This window comes from Condylura cristata, unplaced genomic scaffold (genome assembly GCF_000260355.1).
Source record: "Condylura cristata isolate star-nosed mole 26May11 unplaced genomic scaffold, ConCri1.0 scaffold00008, whole genome shotgun sequence".
NCBI classification, from domain to species: Eukaryota; Metazoa; Chordata; class Mammalia; order Eulipotyphla; family Talpidae; genus Condylura; species Condylura cristata.
In genome coordinates this window covers 56,170,483-56,184,321 of record NW_004567109.1, presented here as the reverse complement: position 1 = coordinate 56,184,321, position 13,839 = coordinate 56,170,483, and the positions used below count along the sequence as shown (strand labels likewise).

General features: G+C 45.3%; 1 protein-coding gene across 2 annotated transcripts in view; it reads left to right on the top strand.

Annotated features, from left to right (window-relative positions):
* SLIT3 (slit homolog 3 (Drosophila)) overlaps positions 1–13,839 on the top strand; it is a 580,975-nt gene that overhangs the window by 141,466 nt on the left and 425,670 nt on the right. The gene's annotated exons all lie outside the window — the stretch shown is intronic.

Here is a 13,839-nt window from a genome sequence, read left to right as displayed (position 1 = left end):
AATGTATGTGGTTAGAGCAAATGTCTGGGCTTGTGTTTTGGTTGTGCCATTCAGCTGTGTATCTTTGGATGAGTGACTTGACTTCTGTGTACCTCAGTTACCTTGTCACTGGCCAACAGAGTGACATTGTGCTCTTCACTGTTGCAAGTGGTTGTTGCAAGAATCCAAGTGCCTAACAGGTAGTAGGTCCTCAATATGTGTTAGCTGTGGTCATGATGTTGTCATCAGATTTGAGACATGAGCATTATTGCAGAGGACAGCAGAAGAGGCTAAGACTATGTAAGTGTGTCCATCTACCTCTGTTCTTAGCTATCTAAGGTAATTCATTCTGCTAGATGATGAGTGAGTTCCCAAGACACATGGCCTGGCTGTGTGACTGTGAAGAACTTCACTGCAGGAGACTCAGTACAAGGCTAACGACATAGGTGCACTTTCTTTACCACAGAGGGCTTTATCCAGTGGAGGACTGAGGCTTCAAGTGCAAATTTGGATTTTCTAGCATCTGCAGACCTGACGAGCCCTGTTGTTGGAGAAGAAGCTAACGGGTGCTATGATAGCTTTCCTGGAAAGGTCTCCTGTTCTTGGCAGACCTAGTTAGCATAATAAATTGTATTTCTTCTCCAATACAACAGACAGGAAGCTCCAAATTATTGGACTCTAATTAACTCTGAAGAAACAATGGCTTTTCCAGAATCTGGCACTTATGACCAGACCCAAGGGGGTGTCACACAGTCTTAGAAATAATTACAACCAATAACAATGATGCCTCCAAAGTCGGGTTCCTGATGATATGCCTCAAACAAACGTGTGTGTTTCTCCTTCCTCACAAGGTCCACTGCCCTTAATTGCTACCCTGCTTCATTAAGGGCAATTAATTGTGCAACTGTGTTTCAAAAGGCAGTAATTATAAGGCAAGGACAAAACGCCCATGGTTAAACATAATCAGGCTGGATGTAAAAGGTCTCCCTGGCAGGTTAACAAGGGAAGGCGGTAGATTGCTTATATCCCTGGCAGGTGATATTTTTCTTCTTGGCTTTTCTTTTCTCAGCTCACAACTGCTTCTAATTTTGTAGGGTTGGGTGTGGGATATTCTAGTCCTTTTCCACCCAATTTATAAGATTGGGCATCTGACAAGTCTATGGTCTGAAGTCTGAACCAGTGGAAGTTCTTCTGCCATAGAAGTTGATCAGGAGGCCTGGACCAGCATAGTGCTCTGGGGTCTTGAATGGTGAGCTTGGCTCCCCAAAGAAGCCAGATTGTGCCTTAGGATTTTACCTGTAACAGGCATTTTTTTATTGTAGTGCCATCCTGGACACACATTTGTTTATTCCTCAATGATCAAACATTTGTTGAGGACATTCTTCATGCTGTCAATCTCTTGGGATGGGTGAGCAACAGAAATGTGTTTTATGCCTTTGGGAGTTCATAGTCAGATAGGCAAGTTGGATATTAATAGGATACTAACTCTAGTAAGTCATTGGAAGCAGCATAACATGCCATGAAGGAAAGGGAGACTATGGGAGTATAAAAGGGGGTATCAAAGTGATCCTAGAAGATGAACCCAAATAATGCGCTTCTGGGTCAGAGTCAGAGAGTGGAGAACTCAGCCAGTTAGTGTGGGAGGAGGGGCTAGGTTGGTCCCAGAGAAGAATAAGTCAAGGACACTGAGACAGGAGTGTGTGACCCCCATCCAAGAACAGAACACAGCAGAGTGGACTGAAACACAGAGGTCAAGGCCATGGGCATCTCAAGATAAGAGAAAGAAGCTGGGTAGCTTCATAGACCTCAGCTTTCCCTTCCCTGTGATAAAAAATGTGTTGCCTTTTCTTGTCTACATTACAGAGAAATTGTGTGGGTGAAGTGAGAGAAGTGCTTTGTGACTGTGTCATCTGCCCAGCAGGATTTATTGAGATCCTATTTTGTGCCAGCAGAGTCAAGGCTCGAATCACTGTTCTGAACTAAGTGGCAATAGTTAATGCTGGCCCTGTGAGCAAATAGGACCTTCTGCTTTGATATCTCTGTATTATCTCCCTCATTTTTTCTCAGCCAAATACTCATGTAAGCCTATTTGTTGTGAGTTCTCTCTGCCCCTCTCTATTTTTCTCTGTCTCTCTCTCACACATATATTCACATACATGCATACATACACATATGTACACATCGTATATGTAAACAAAATTGAAATCATACTACAGCAAGATCGTATGAGATTCAGGCATGGGCCTTGATGGAAAGCTGAGTTTTTATCCTACCTATCCTAATCCTTACTCACACAACTGGTACGAAGGTACTTAGCCTCTTTACACCTTAGTTTCCATATTTCAAAATGAAGGTGAGAGGGCCCACTTCACTGGCAGTATTTGGATTAAACAAGACAACTCCTGGAAAGTCCTTAGTAAATTGTAAAAGCTCAAAAAAAATAATAATAATTGCAGTACTGAATGTCTTAGTACCATGTCTGGCACCTAGTAGGTGCTCAATAAAGATAATTACAATTGTATCAATAAAGACTCCTTAAGATAAGGAGACAGAGAGACTACTTACACAAAAAGAAAATTAATTACTGTTAGGACTTGCCCACTTTCTCTCTCCTTTCTGCGTCTCAATTTCATCCCTCCTGGGCCTATCAACCTTTCATCTTTCCTTTCTGTTTTTTAAAGACACTCATTTTAGTGGTTTGAGATTCACAGCAAATCAGTAGGAAGCTATGGTGACATCCCATATGCCTCTGCTTTATGCCTGTACAATTCTGCTTTGTTCGACATTTTTCACCAGATTGAGACTTTTGTTACAGGGATGAGCCTCCACTGACACACGCAGTCATCTATACCTCACATGAGAACTCTCTCTGGTTGCATATTCTGGGGGTTGAAAATGCACAGTGGCATTCAGCCATCATAGTGGGGTCACTTGCTGGGGATGGGATCTCTTCACATGACAAGGAAGGGGGTCTCTGGTCCCTAGAGAGTCCCATCTCTCCAATCTAAAAAGGAGGTCCCCTTCCAGTTTGAAGCAGCCCCCATGTAGACTATCCTTGGCTGTGTTTGGTGCACACACCCATGGTATAGACCCTCTGTGGCCCCAGGATAAGAACTGGGGTGGTTGGACTCAGGAGTGGGTGTCAGCTGGAAGAGAGGTCTCCCTCTCTGGTTAGCAGAGATACTCCTGGAGTAGAAGCCATGTCTGAGGTGCAGCAGACTCAGCTCTCTGACCGACTCATCCAGTTATGGGGTTTTGAAGATCCTGCACCATGGTTTGACTCACACCTAGACATTCCGAGAGTTGGAGTTCAGACTCCGTCTTGGAGCTAATGAAGTGCTTTGCCATTTTTCTCTTTGTCTCTGGGCTGAATCCAGTGGGCAGTGACCCAACACCCAAGTGATTTGTGGGCCTGAAGAAGGAGGGGAGAAGCTGATTATGGAGTCAGCGATTACTCTGCCCGAGCCCATGCCTGGCAGCGCCTTATCTTTATTTATGGCTGACTGAGCCTCCCAGAGCCCAGATTTTGCCCTTGAGTGATTAGTGCACTGCAGTTTTAGTTCATAAAACACTGTTTGTTTATAATTCTTAACGGATTCTGTTTTATTAAAACTCTATCCAGAGTATAAATAAAGTTAACTGGTTAAGTTTTAGTTTATATTACTAGTGAGTATGCACCGGATGGGCTCTCACCACAGAATTATGCACATGCATGACCTGGTTTGATTTTAAAAAAATGTTTTCTAGTTCAGTGCAACCTGGACAAAACCTTTTCCGTGGGAGGTGGGTGGGGTAGAGAAATTCAAGATCCTAAAATCAGCCTTGTGCCAGTGGGTTTTGTCTGTTGTGTTTGTTCACTTGACAACTAGGCAGGCAGCATGTTTTTGTGTCCAGCTTCGTGATTTGGGGAATGGAATTGGGGTTGGCCTATTGACATCTATTTCTATTTGAATGTATATGTGTACATGTGTGTGTGGCTGTGTGTGTGTGTGAGAAAGAGAGAGAATGTGCAACTCCAGGCTATATATAGTACAGGCTTCTTGGAACAGATGGCATAGAACTGAGTCTTAAAGGATGATGAGATTCTGGCCAGGACAGCCGAGAAATTGGGGGTGCTGCCAGAGGATCCATTTTCAGAGGGCCTAAAGATCATTCAAGGAGTTCAAGGGTCAGGGCCTCTGGAGGAAGCCAAAACCCAAAGTGTTTTATATTTGATGTAGAAAGCAGCGGGTTCCATTGATTTTCTGAGTTGGGGGGTGGGGGGGTGGGGTTATGGTTGCACTTACCTTTGGTTTGTGTGATTCTTCCAGATGGTATGATTCCTCAGAACAGCCTCATGTTGCCCTCATCCTAATATCCTTTACTCTCACTTCCTTCCCTTCCTCTAGCTCTTTGTCATTGCTGCAGGCCAGGTGGAAGTGGCCTATGACTAAAGGTTTGTAGTAGGAATTCTTCAGGGTCTCTTTTGGGGCAATGGCTCTGAATGTCTCACCCAAGACCTACTGGTACTTCGGGACTTACTATGTAAATAAACTTTGGCTTCTGGATGGCTCTTTTCTTTGGGCTCTTTCTGTAGCAGCCTTGCCAGTGAGAAATGAAGTCCAGGAAGAAGGTGGAGTTTTTCAAGACAGTAAAACTCCAGTGGATATCAAGGATATTTTGCCTTCCTCCTTCATCCCTCCTTTCTTCATATGAACATACTTATTAAACATATATTGTGTACTTGACATTTCACATAGAATGTCCCATTTTCTCTTTGGAGGTTTCTTGGGCAATGAAATTTGCAGTCTCAAACATCATCATTATCTTTACATGCTTGCAAATAATCAGTACATATATTGAAATTCTCCCCCAGTCCCTATGGAAAACATCACAAATAACTCACCAAGCACTATCCCATGGATCACTTAACACAGTGCTCCAGAAAGCAACTTCCAGGTAGTGAGAGTGTACTTCTAGGATTGTTTCCAGGTTTGACATTCTCCAAAACCAGTACCTGGGTACACCCCCACTTCCTTCACATCAGACTATGGTACTCATTTGCTCACCATCCCCCTTATCTCTTCACCCACCCAATCCTTACTGTAGTCACTCAAAGTTGAGAAGACCCAATGGCCACCACTGGAAGTGGGCAGTGATAGTCACAGTGGGGATGGAGATGAGGGGTCAAGGGCTATGCAAAGGCAAAGGATGCAGGGTATAGGAAGTTTGGGGATTATTCTGGAGTTGCCATTTTCCACTCATGACCTTATGAAAGTAGTTCATCTCTTTGGGCCAAAGTCCATGTTTCCAGAATGAACTTTCTTGTCTCCCTTTTAGCTCTGACCTAATTCATTAAGCATTGCTCTTTTAAATCTGAGAAACTGAATTTCAGTCTTTCCTTCAGTGATAGAAGGAATAGTGGGTGAAAGAAGTGAAGCATGTTTCTGGTTTGCATTATGGTATATGTAAATACAAATAAGAGGCCTGTCATCCATAACTGAACAGAACGCAATGGTGGGGCTCTGCTTAGATTGCTGGCATCATTATCATTTCTCTTGAAATCCTCAGTCGGGTCCCCAGGTCCCTATTCCTAGCTTCATCTGCACATCCTGAAGCCTGATGAGGAGGTGATGGCAGTCCCCTGAGCTCTTTTAAACTGACCTTGGCTCCATCCCCAGCCTGCCTGTGCCACTTGCCCATCATTGTGGGTTTGTTAGTATCCCTGGATTCTTGCCTCCCAGCCAGTCCTGGTCAAGAGCCCTCCAGAGTCTTCCAGCAGGAAGGAGAGCCTGTTCCTGCCTCCAAAGAGGGCTGGGGGCGGTGGCAGTTGGCCAGCTCCACCCTCCCTGCTGAGGCATGCTCCCAGCACTCAGAGTGTTTGAGCTGCGGTTAATATATCAATATTTGCTCGGGAGGGTATTTGGCACGGAGCAGGTCCCTGGGATGCCGGCAGATAAATCGCCTGGCCTCGTAGCATTCTTTGTTTTTTGGCAGGGATGGTGGAGTTACTAGCTGCTGACAACAGGCATGGAAAAAGAGTCCTTATTTTTCCCACACACGCTCATTTCAGCCTCACAACCTGGCACTGTATCATGTTGTCAGTGCCTTGTTCTGTCCCCATCACTCACTATTTCCTAGTGTATTTTATTCACTCCACTCCTGTTACAATTCTGCTCCTTACACCTGCATTTAGAAGTTCCTGGGGGCCAGGCTAGTACCAGGAAGTATTGAGTATAGAAGCTGAGATGTGGTCTCAAAATCAACTGGGAGGAGTCCTGCTCTTCCTGACTGGCTGTGATCCTTGGGCAAACTCCCTGACCTCTCACCTCTCATCTGTTCCCAGATTCCCCTCTTAGAGGTGAGGAGAAGAGGACAGAAATGCTGTAAGGTTCTAGTAACGTCAGACCTACCCATTAGCAAAATACCTCACAGGTAGTGCTTGATAAAGATTGGATCTTGTTTGTCTTTGTTTCTCCTTCAATAAGTGTTTGGTCATTCTTGGATCCTCTTGCTTAGCCTGTTTCTCAAGGGCAAGGGCTACAGCCACTACTTCTGTCATTCTCCCATCTTTCTTCAAAAAGCACAGAGCCAGAGATACAGGCAAAGCTTCCTACAACTTGGGGTTTTCATCCAAGTGCCCACATTCCTGACCAGGGTCCTCATTACCCTGGGCAGAAACATCCAGAAGGAAAACATTAGTACCAGGAAGACGTTTTCTTCTTCTTCTCCCAAAGGAAAAGTGTTCTCCCTTCTTCTCCCAAGTATTTAGGGTAGTGTTTTCCAGTGAAAAATGTTAGGAGGATACTTCTGTATGTGATCTCTTTGGGCAGTAGAGAATAAAAAGGCTCTGGGGAAGTTTCCAGGAAGGGCTGGAGCAATGAGGAGACTAAGTTGAGCAGTAATTCTGCTACTTAGCATACCACTAGAGGGCTCTCCCTGGTGGTGCAGTGGGCTAGAGCCCTGCACTGAGAAGGTAGGCCAAGCTTTGGCTGCTTCAGTCTAGTTCCATCCCAGGCCCCGGAGGTGATCCACATGGTGCAGGAGGCCTCTCCTGTCTTGCTTGCTGCTCCCCCGAGCAGTGTACTTTGTTGATCTGCCTGTTCTGCTCCCACTCTGGTGAATCCTCTCGCCACTCTGGCCTGTGCCCCATTTCTGTATGCATAAATAAATAAAATTCTTTAAAATAATAATAATACCACTAAAACTTTCAAATGGCTATTTTAAAAATTAGAACCATTTCCCCAGTAATTGGGGAATGTCACATGGCCATTTTCTTCTGGAAGTACTCTCTTGACTTGCAAGTCAAGGATGCATAATGGTGGGAACAGCCCACATTTATCACACCCCTGATGTATCCATGCAAGTGTATCAGGCACCAGAGCACTGGATCACAAGCGTGTGCCGTAGGGAGAGAAGACGAGCCTTGGGTTCAAGTCGGAGCAGCCATGAGTGGGGATTTACAATGTGCCAAGCTCTCATGTAAGCATCTCATCAGCACATCATAGTTAGTCTTTCTGCATTTCTAAATGGTAAGTATCTGAGCACATGCTCCCTAGAAACAGCCTGAGCTGTTTTTTTGTTTGTTTGTTTGTTTTAAGATTTATTTATTTATGCATATGGGGTACAGGCCAGAAGTATGGGAAGTGAAAGGATTCATCAGGGAACAGAACAGGCGGAAGGACTGAAAAAATACTGCTGAGGGGAGCAGTGGGTGAGATAAGAGAGTTCTGCTGTGTCATGTGGGTCACCTCCCTGGCCAGGGATGGAAACTCGTGCTGCTGTGGCTGAACATAGCTTCATAGTGCTGCACTTTAACACCTTGAACCACCAGCGAGGCCCCCTGAGCTAGCAATTCTTTTGCCAGGGATTTGTGGAAGAAATGCTCAAGGAGAAAATCTTAAGGATGTAAGGGAAGCAGGGTAGGACTGGGAAGAAGCCAAGCAGAGGAGAACTTTAGTCATGGCCTGAAACCTTGGGGAAGCTGGCATGTGAATGGTCTCTGGGATCTCTTCTCCCTTGGACCAGAGGACTGGGCTCATGTTCTCTCACAGGTCATTGCTGTTACTTACATCTGGGGGGTGGGGGGGTGGGTAGGAAAGGAGGGGAAGTGGTGCAGAAATTCCCATCCATTTCTTGGAGAGTGACTCCCATATTCCAAGGGTTTCAATAGTTTCAAGTTTGAAACTCTTAGCATCCAAGCCTCACCAAAGTTTGGGGACAAATGTGCAAACCATGTAAGGGAGAGCATCATCTAACATAGGTACATCTAATGATAGACCCATTTCCCAGAGGTAGAAACTGAGGCCAGGCAGTTATATAATTGGCCTACAGCCATGTGGAGCCAGGAGCCAAACCCAGCCTCTGTCTTTCTGTCTCCTGTGGCCTGCACTCCCTCTCCTCTTAACTCTCCTTGCAAAGAACAGGCAGAAATCCATAAATCAGAGAAAAGTGAGATGTGGGCTCAGGAGACCTAGAGAGCAGGGAATGGTCAGGGAATTCCAAGCCAAAAGTATGTTAGGCTCCTGAGGTGGGACCACGTCATCCTGGTTTGCCCAGAAACTCCCTGTTGGACACAGAAAGCCCCACACTCTGGCTGCCCCCTCAGTCCTGGGGAAATGGGAACTGGTGGTCAGCCTGTCCTTCTGCAAGGGAGCAAGGGAAGAACATGAGGTCTGCATTTATGGGGCTGCGAGATCCCAGGGGATGCAGTAGAACGGGAATCAGAGCTGGCACTCCCCAGGGCTCCTGAAGACAGAGCCACCACTGCCTATAGCTGTTTGGGAGATATGGGTATGGGGAAGTACCAGGAAAAGCCCCTGACAGAAGGCTATCCTGTCCAGGAGCCGAGCAGAGAGGGTGGTCTGAGATCCAGGGTGGGCTAATGAGTGGAGAGACTTGAATGGATTGGAGAAGGCGGAGGCTAAGTTACCAGGCCCCTGAGGTCTCCTTACAGAGCTTGCCAGAAATAGATACCCTTCTTCTGCCTCCCATTTGAAGCAGGCTGTTAGCAGTGCATAGAGTGTGTGCGTGCGTGTGTGTGTGTGTGTGTGTGTGTGTGTGTATGTGTGAGAGAGAGAGAGAGAGAGAGAGAGAGAGAGAGAGGCAGGGATTGAGAAGATTCATTAACCCAATCAGCAAATGTTGGCCAGTTAAGTTCCTGTACCACCCATAGGGCTAAGTAAGGTGAATTTGGCCCCTGAGCTTTGAAAGGCCCAATCATCTGAAATCCAATAAATCTCCTGCAGACCTGACAAGAGAAGCCACCAGGAAGCCAGGATGTATGAAATCATGAATAATCATGTTCTCTGGTGGTGCTTTCTGGGTAAGAGACAAAGAGGGTGGTCTAGGCTTGAGATCCAGAGACTTAAAAGCAGCAGTGGGTCCTGGATCCCCAGGACCCAGCCTTAGGCTGTAATGACTCATCTCTCATTTATATGCATGCAAAAGATATGCTGTATATATGCCAATACCTACATGTATATACACATATACATGTATTTGTGCTAAACACACACACATACACAGAAACTTCTTCTAGCCAGAAGAGTAGTCACTGTCCAGATGGAGAGCTGAGCCCAGGTCCACTCAAGTTAGATTTGTTTTTAGGAGTTTGAAAGGAGAGGTCAAGGGTCACCATGTTCAACCTCCAAGATAATCTCCTTAGCAGTTCCCTCCACAACATTATTGATGCATGGTCAAGAGTGAGCCCAGATCAGACTAGGCTCTTTGATGCCCTCTTGGGAGTAAATGTGCTCATAGATGGTCAGGAGCATAGGAGAGTTTAGGGTGAACTTGAGCCATCACTCCACCACACTAGCAGAGCAGGGAGGCAGCAGGCTTTGCAGGCAGAAAGCCTGTGTCAGGGAGCAGATGTGACTGGGCAGGGTTTGGGGTGGGGCCTTGGGAAAGGCTCAAACCCAGACAAGAAGCCATGCCCACTGACTCTATCTTGTTTAGGAGTCTTCGAGGTCACCACTGTTGGTTCCATTTCATATTTCTTTCTGCTTTGTCTAGCCTTTCCTGGTCAGTGCTGAGCCCCCCCCCCCCAAGAAGTCGGCCACTTTTGAGAAATGCTTCTGCCCCCTCCAGGGCTGAGTTTGGGTTGTAATGTTCAGCCCTATCATCCCCATGTGATAGGAAACTTGGGGGTCTACTTCCCCCTGCCTGGCATTCTGATCCATTCCTCACATCGGGGAGTCTGTCTTGGGAGGGCATAGGACTAAGAACACGTTTGTCTTTCCTCTTCAGGACATAGACATCCACTTCATTAAGTGAAGGTGGTGAGGGCCTTGCTGACTAGGGCACATTTTCCTCCCAGGGCAGAGTCCCCTGTCTGAAGTATCTTTTTAGCCTCAAGGGGCAAAGAGCATGGACTCCATGTAGAAAGGCCTCCCCACCCTCGCCTTTGGGCAAAGGGGGAGTGGGGAAAGTGACTTGAGAAGGCCAAGTCTGGCAGCCAGCTCAGGGATCTTAGAGGTTGTCTACACCAATCCTTTCCTAGTTTCTGAAGACTTTTTGTCTGCATCCCAAAGAAAGAAATAGGGATTCTATACATTGTGTCCTAATAAAGAAATGCCTGTAAATATGTAAATACTAAAAGGAAAGTGTCATAAATCAATACCTCCATTAACCCAATCACTAGATTGTCTTTATGCTGTGGTAGTTTTCATGCCATTTCATACTCTGAAAGCTAATTAGTTTCATAAACCCAAGAATAGGCAACCACCCACACGTCAAGAGAACGCCACTCTCATCCAGACTCTTACTCTCATTCTTATTTATCCTGTGAAGGAGAGAACAGACACACAGTGGATGGGTAATGATGTGCCTGGGTCACACATAACACACATGTACAATATTATGCGAGCAAATATTATATGCCAGTAGCTGCCTTGGGTACTGACATATTGGGCTGGGCCTTTTGAGTCTTGTGGAAGAAACAGTTATTAAATAAGTAAAAACACAAACTGATCTAGAAAATTTTAGGACAAATGTGGTCCTTGCTGTAAAGTGAGCAATACACAAGCTCTTGTGGAGGTCAGCTGGGATCAGCTGCTCCTCAGAGGATAGTGAGGAAAAGTGTCACCACAGATGCAAAATTTAAGCCAAAGCCTATGCAGGGGAATTAGGTAACTATAGAGAGGATTGGGGAGGGGCAGACAGGAGTCTAAAGAGTGAGCAAAGGGAACAGCCAGTCTAGAGATCTGGGGTCAAAGGGGAGTTGAACCAGTAACTGGAGCACAATGAGGGGCCCTAGGTGGCTATAGAATCAGGGGACCCCACTCCTGTTTGGATTTTATTCTGTATGAGGTCAGTAGATGTCACTGAAAGTGCTAGAAGCAATATGTGACATGATTTGGTTTATGGTTTTAAATGTCCCCTTGACTACTAGGTACAGAAAAGATAGGCGGGGTCAAGCATGAAAGAGGGAAATTAGTTGATTTTTGTCTGCCAAGTGTCTGGAGGGAGACCAGCAACTCTGCCTCTGCCGTGGTCCCGAGCTGCACACACTTAGAGTAACTGCATTATTAATGAAACAGTTGCATCTTAGGAAATGATAAAACAGGCTGCTACATGTAAAAATTAAGTAACTCAATTTGTTTTAACAGCTTGTGCTCTAGTACAGCAATTTGTTTGGCATATACATGGGACTCCATCTGAACAGTAATTATGCCATGCTAATTATTTTACTGCATTGTGTACATCTGACATTTAATTACGGGCAAATATTCGAAGCTCGATTTTCTTCCTCCCTCCGCCTGCATGACAGGTAGTTTTGTTTCCCATACCTCTCTTCCACCTACATTGTCTTCGTGCCAACTTGTCATCTGCAATGAAGTCGTGTTTCCATGACAGCTTTGCTCAGCCATGTTGCCTGCAACTTGCAGACAATCACCAAAATAAACAGTTGACACAGATGCCATTCTTGTCCTCCCCACTATGCCTCCCCTCCCCCCCTTGAATTATCTCCTACTATAGTTTTGTTTTGTTTTTGTTTTTTTTTTTTGCTCCCATTTTGAGAAAGTGATCTCTGTCAACCTTGAGCTTCCTTTGATATACTGGCTTGTCTGTTGGTGGCTTCTCATGGCCTCTGGCCTTCTCCATGGAGACCACTGACAAGCTGACTCTCACTGCCCCATGCATAGTTGATGAAATTCAGCAACCGTGGGTGGTAGACACACAGACTCCAGACTGCATTCATGGGAAGGTGGCAAAAATGGGCTCACAATTCAAGGTTCCAAGAAGTTGGGCCAAGGCTGTGAAGGTGCCCTTTAGAGTGCCATTAACCAGCACTGTAAAGCTATTTTGGGCTTGAGCTGGCTCATCACCCTGAGGGGTTAGAGCTGGGGAAAGCAGTGAGGTGGGACAGAAAGCTCCTGGCTGTGGGAAGAAATACCAAAACCTCCCTTAGGGTTAGGAGCAGAAGAGGAGGCTGAGAGGCAGGTCGCACCCATATTGGTCTGTCTTTTGGGTTGGTGGCATGTAACAGACAGGGCAGAGCTGCCTTGAGCTTCTGTTGCAGAGGTTGGTTGAAAAGATAAAAGAGCAACACAAGAAAAAAAGGAAATGGGTTGAAAATGAAAATTTGAAGAATACCAAAAAGCACTTTTAAAAAAAGTACCTTGGTATATCTCAACTGTATCTCAGCACACATCGAATGCACATTAAAATGTGCAATCCCGCTTATGGTATAAAATAAATGTCCTGGATGATTGGCGATGACAAGAGCCTTCCCAAAGGTGTGCCACTCTTCCCTCTTTGTGCTCACTATATTTCCTTGAATACTTAGGGTTAGCCAAGAAATTTGGTTCACCTTAGGAAAATGAAGAGAATAAATATAAAGAGCTTTAGGCTGGTACAGACTGCACTCGTTAAGAAGTCCTGGAAAGTTCGGGCAATCTTGGATTCCAATCTCAGATGCCTGCTTAGGTTTTGCTGCTTTAGACCTAAACTGCAAATACTCTGGCCAGGAATCTACATAAGTCAGCACTCCTAATGAGGTTGGGGCAGCCTCTGCTGGTTCACAAGATGATATTTGGTAGCACGTGGACCAATTTTTAAAAAAGATTTAATAGTCATGTATTCATTTTAATATGCAATAAATATGTATACCCAGTACATCAAACCCATGTTTTAATGGATATCATAAAGTTTCTTGTATAAACACAAATTTGGCATACCTTCTTTTCCTCTATTCCAGGACTTTTCTTGCTTTGCAAATTCGCTTAAATCTTACTTTTCAGTGTCCTTCCCTCAGCAATTCCTCTCCATCCTCTGTAACCCCCTTTGTCCTACTTCTCCACTCCTCCTCTGTTTCCTCTTCCTTTTCCCTCTTTCTCCTTTCATTTTGTCATTTACAGGCATTTCTTAAGGCGTAGTGTGTGTTGGGCATTTGGGGGTACATCAGTAGGGAAAGTGTCCAGCTGCAAAAACAGAATGATTATTTTGTGGTTTAAAGAAGTGGGAATTTTTTGAGTCTGCAGGAGGCATAATAACACTGATGCAGCTATTACAGCCCCAAAGTCCCAGGTACCTTCTGTTTTCCGGGGTCTCCATCCTCCCCCAAGTGACTTTTATCTTGTTTGCAAGAAGGCTGCTTTCCAGAAGAGGTTCTTGAGAATGACCTCCTTCCCTCATGTGATGGCTTATGTTTAGGAAGCTCTACCCTTTCACTCACTTCTCACCAGTAAGAACTGTTTCACATGGGTGTAGGGAGCATGTTTTAGCTTTACAGTCTCATAGTGGAGAAGCACCAGGGAAAACTGGGTTATGGGGGGTTTCTAAGTCATAGCATCAGCCAAGGGGAAAAATGGTAAAGAAGTATAGTCAGCCAGTGTTCTCTGTACTTACCTGTTCCAAATTATACATTTATATATA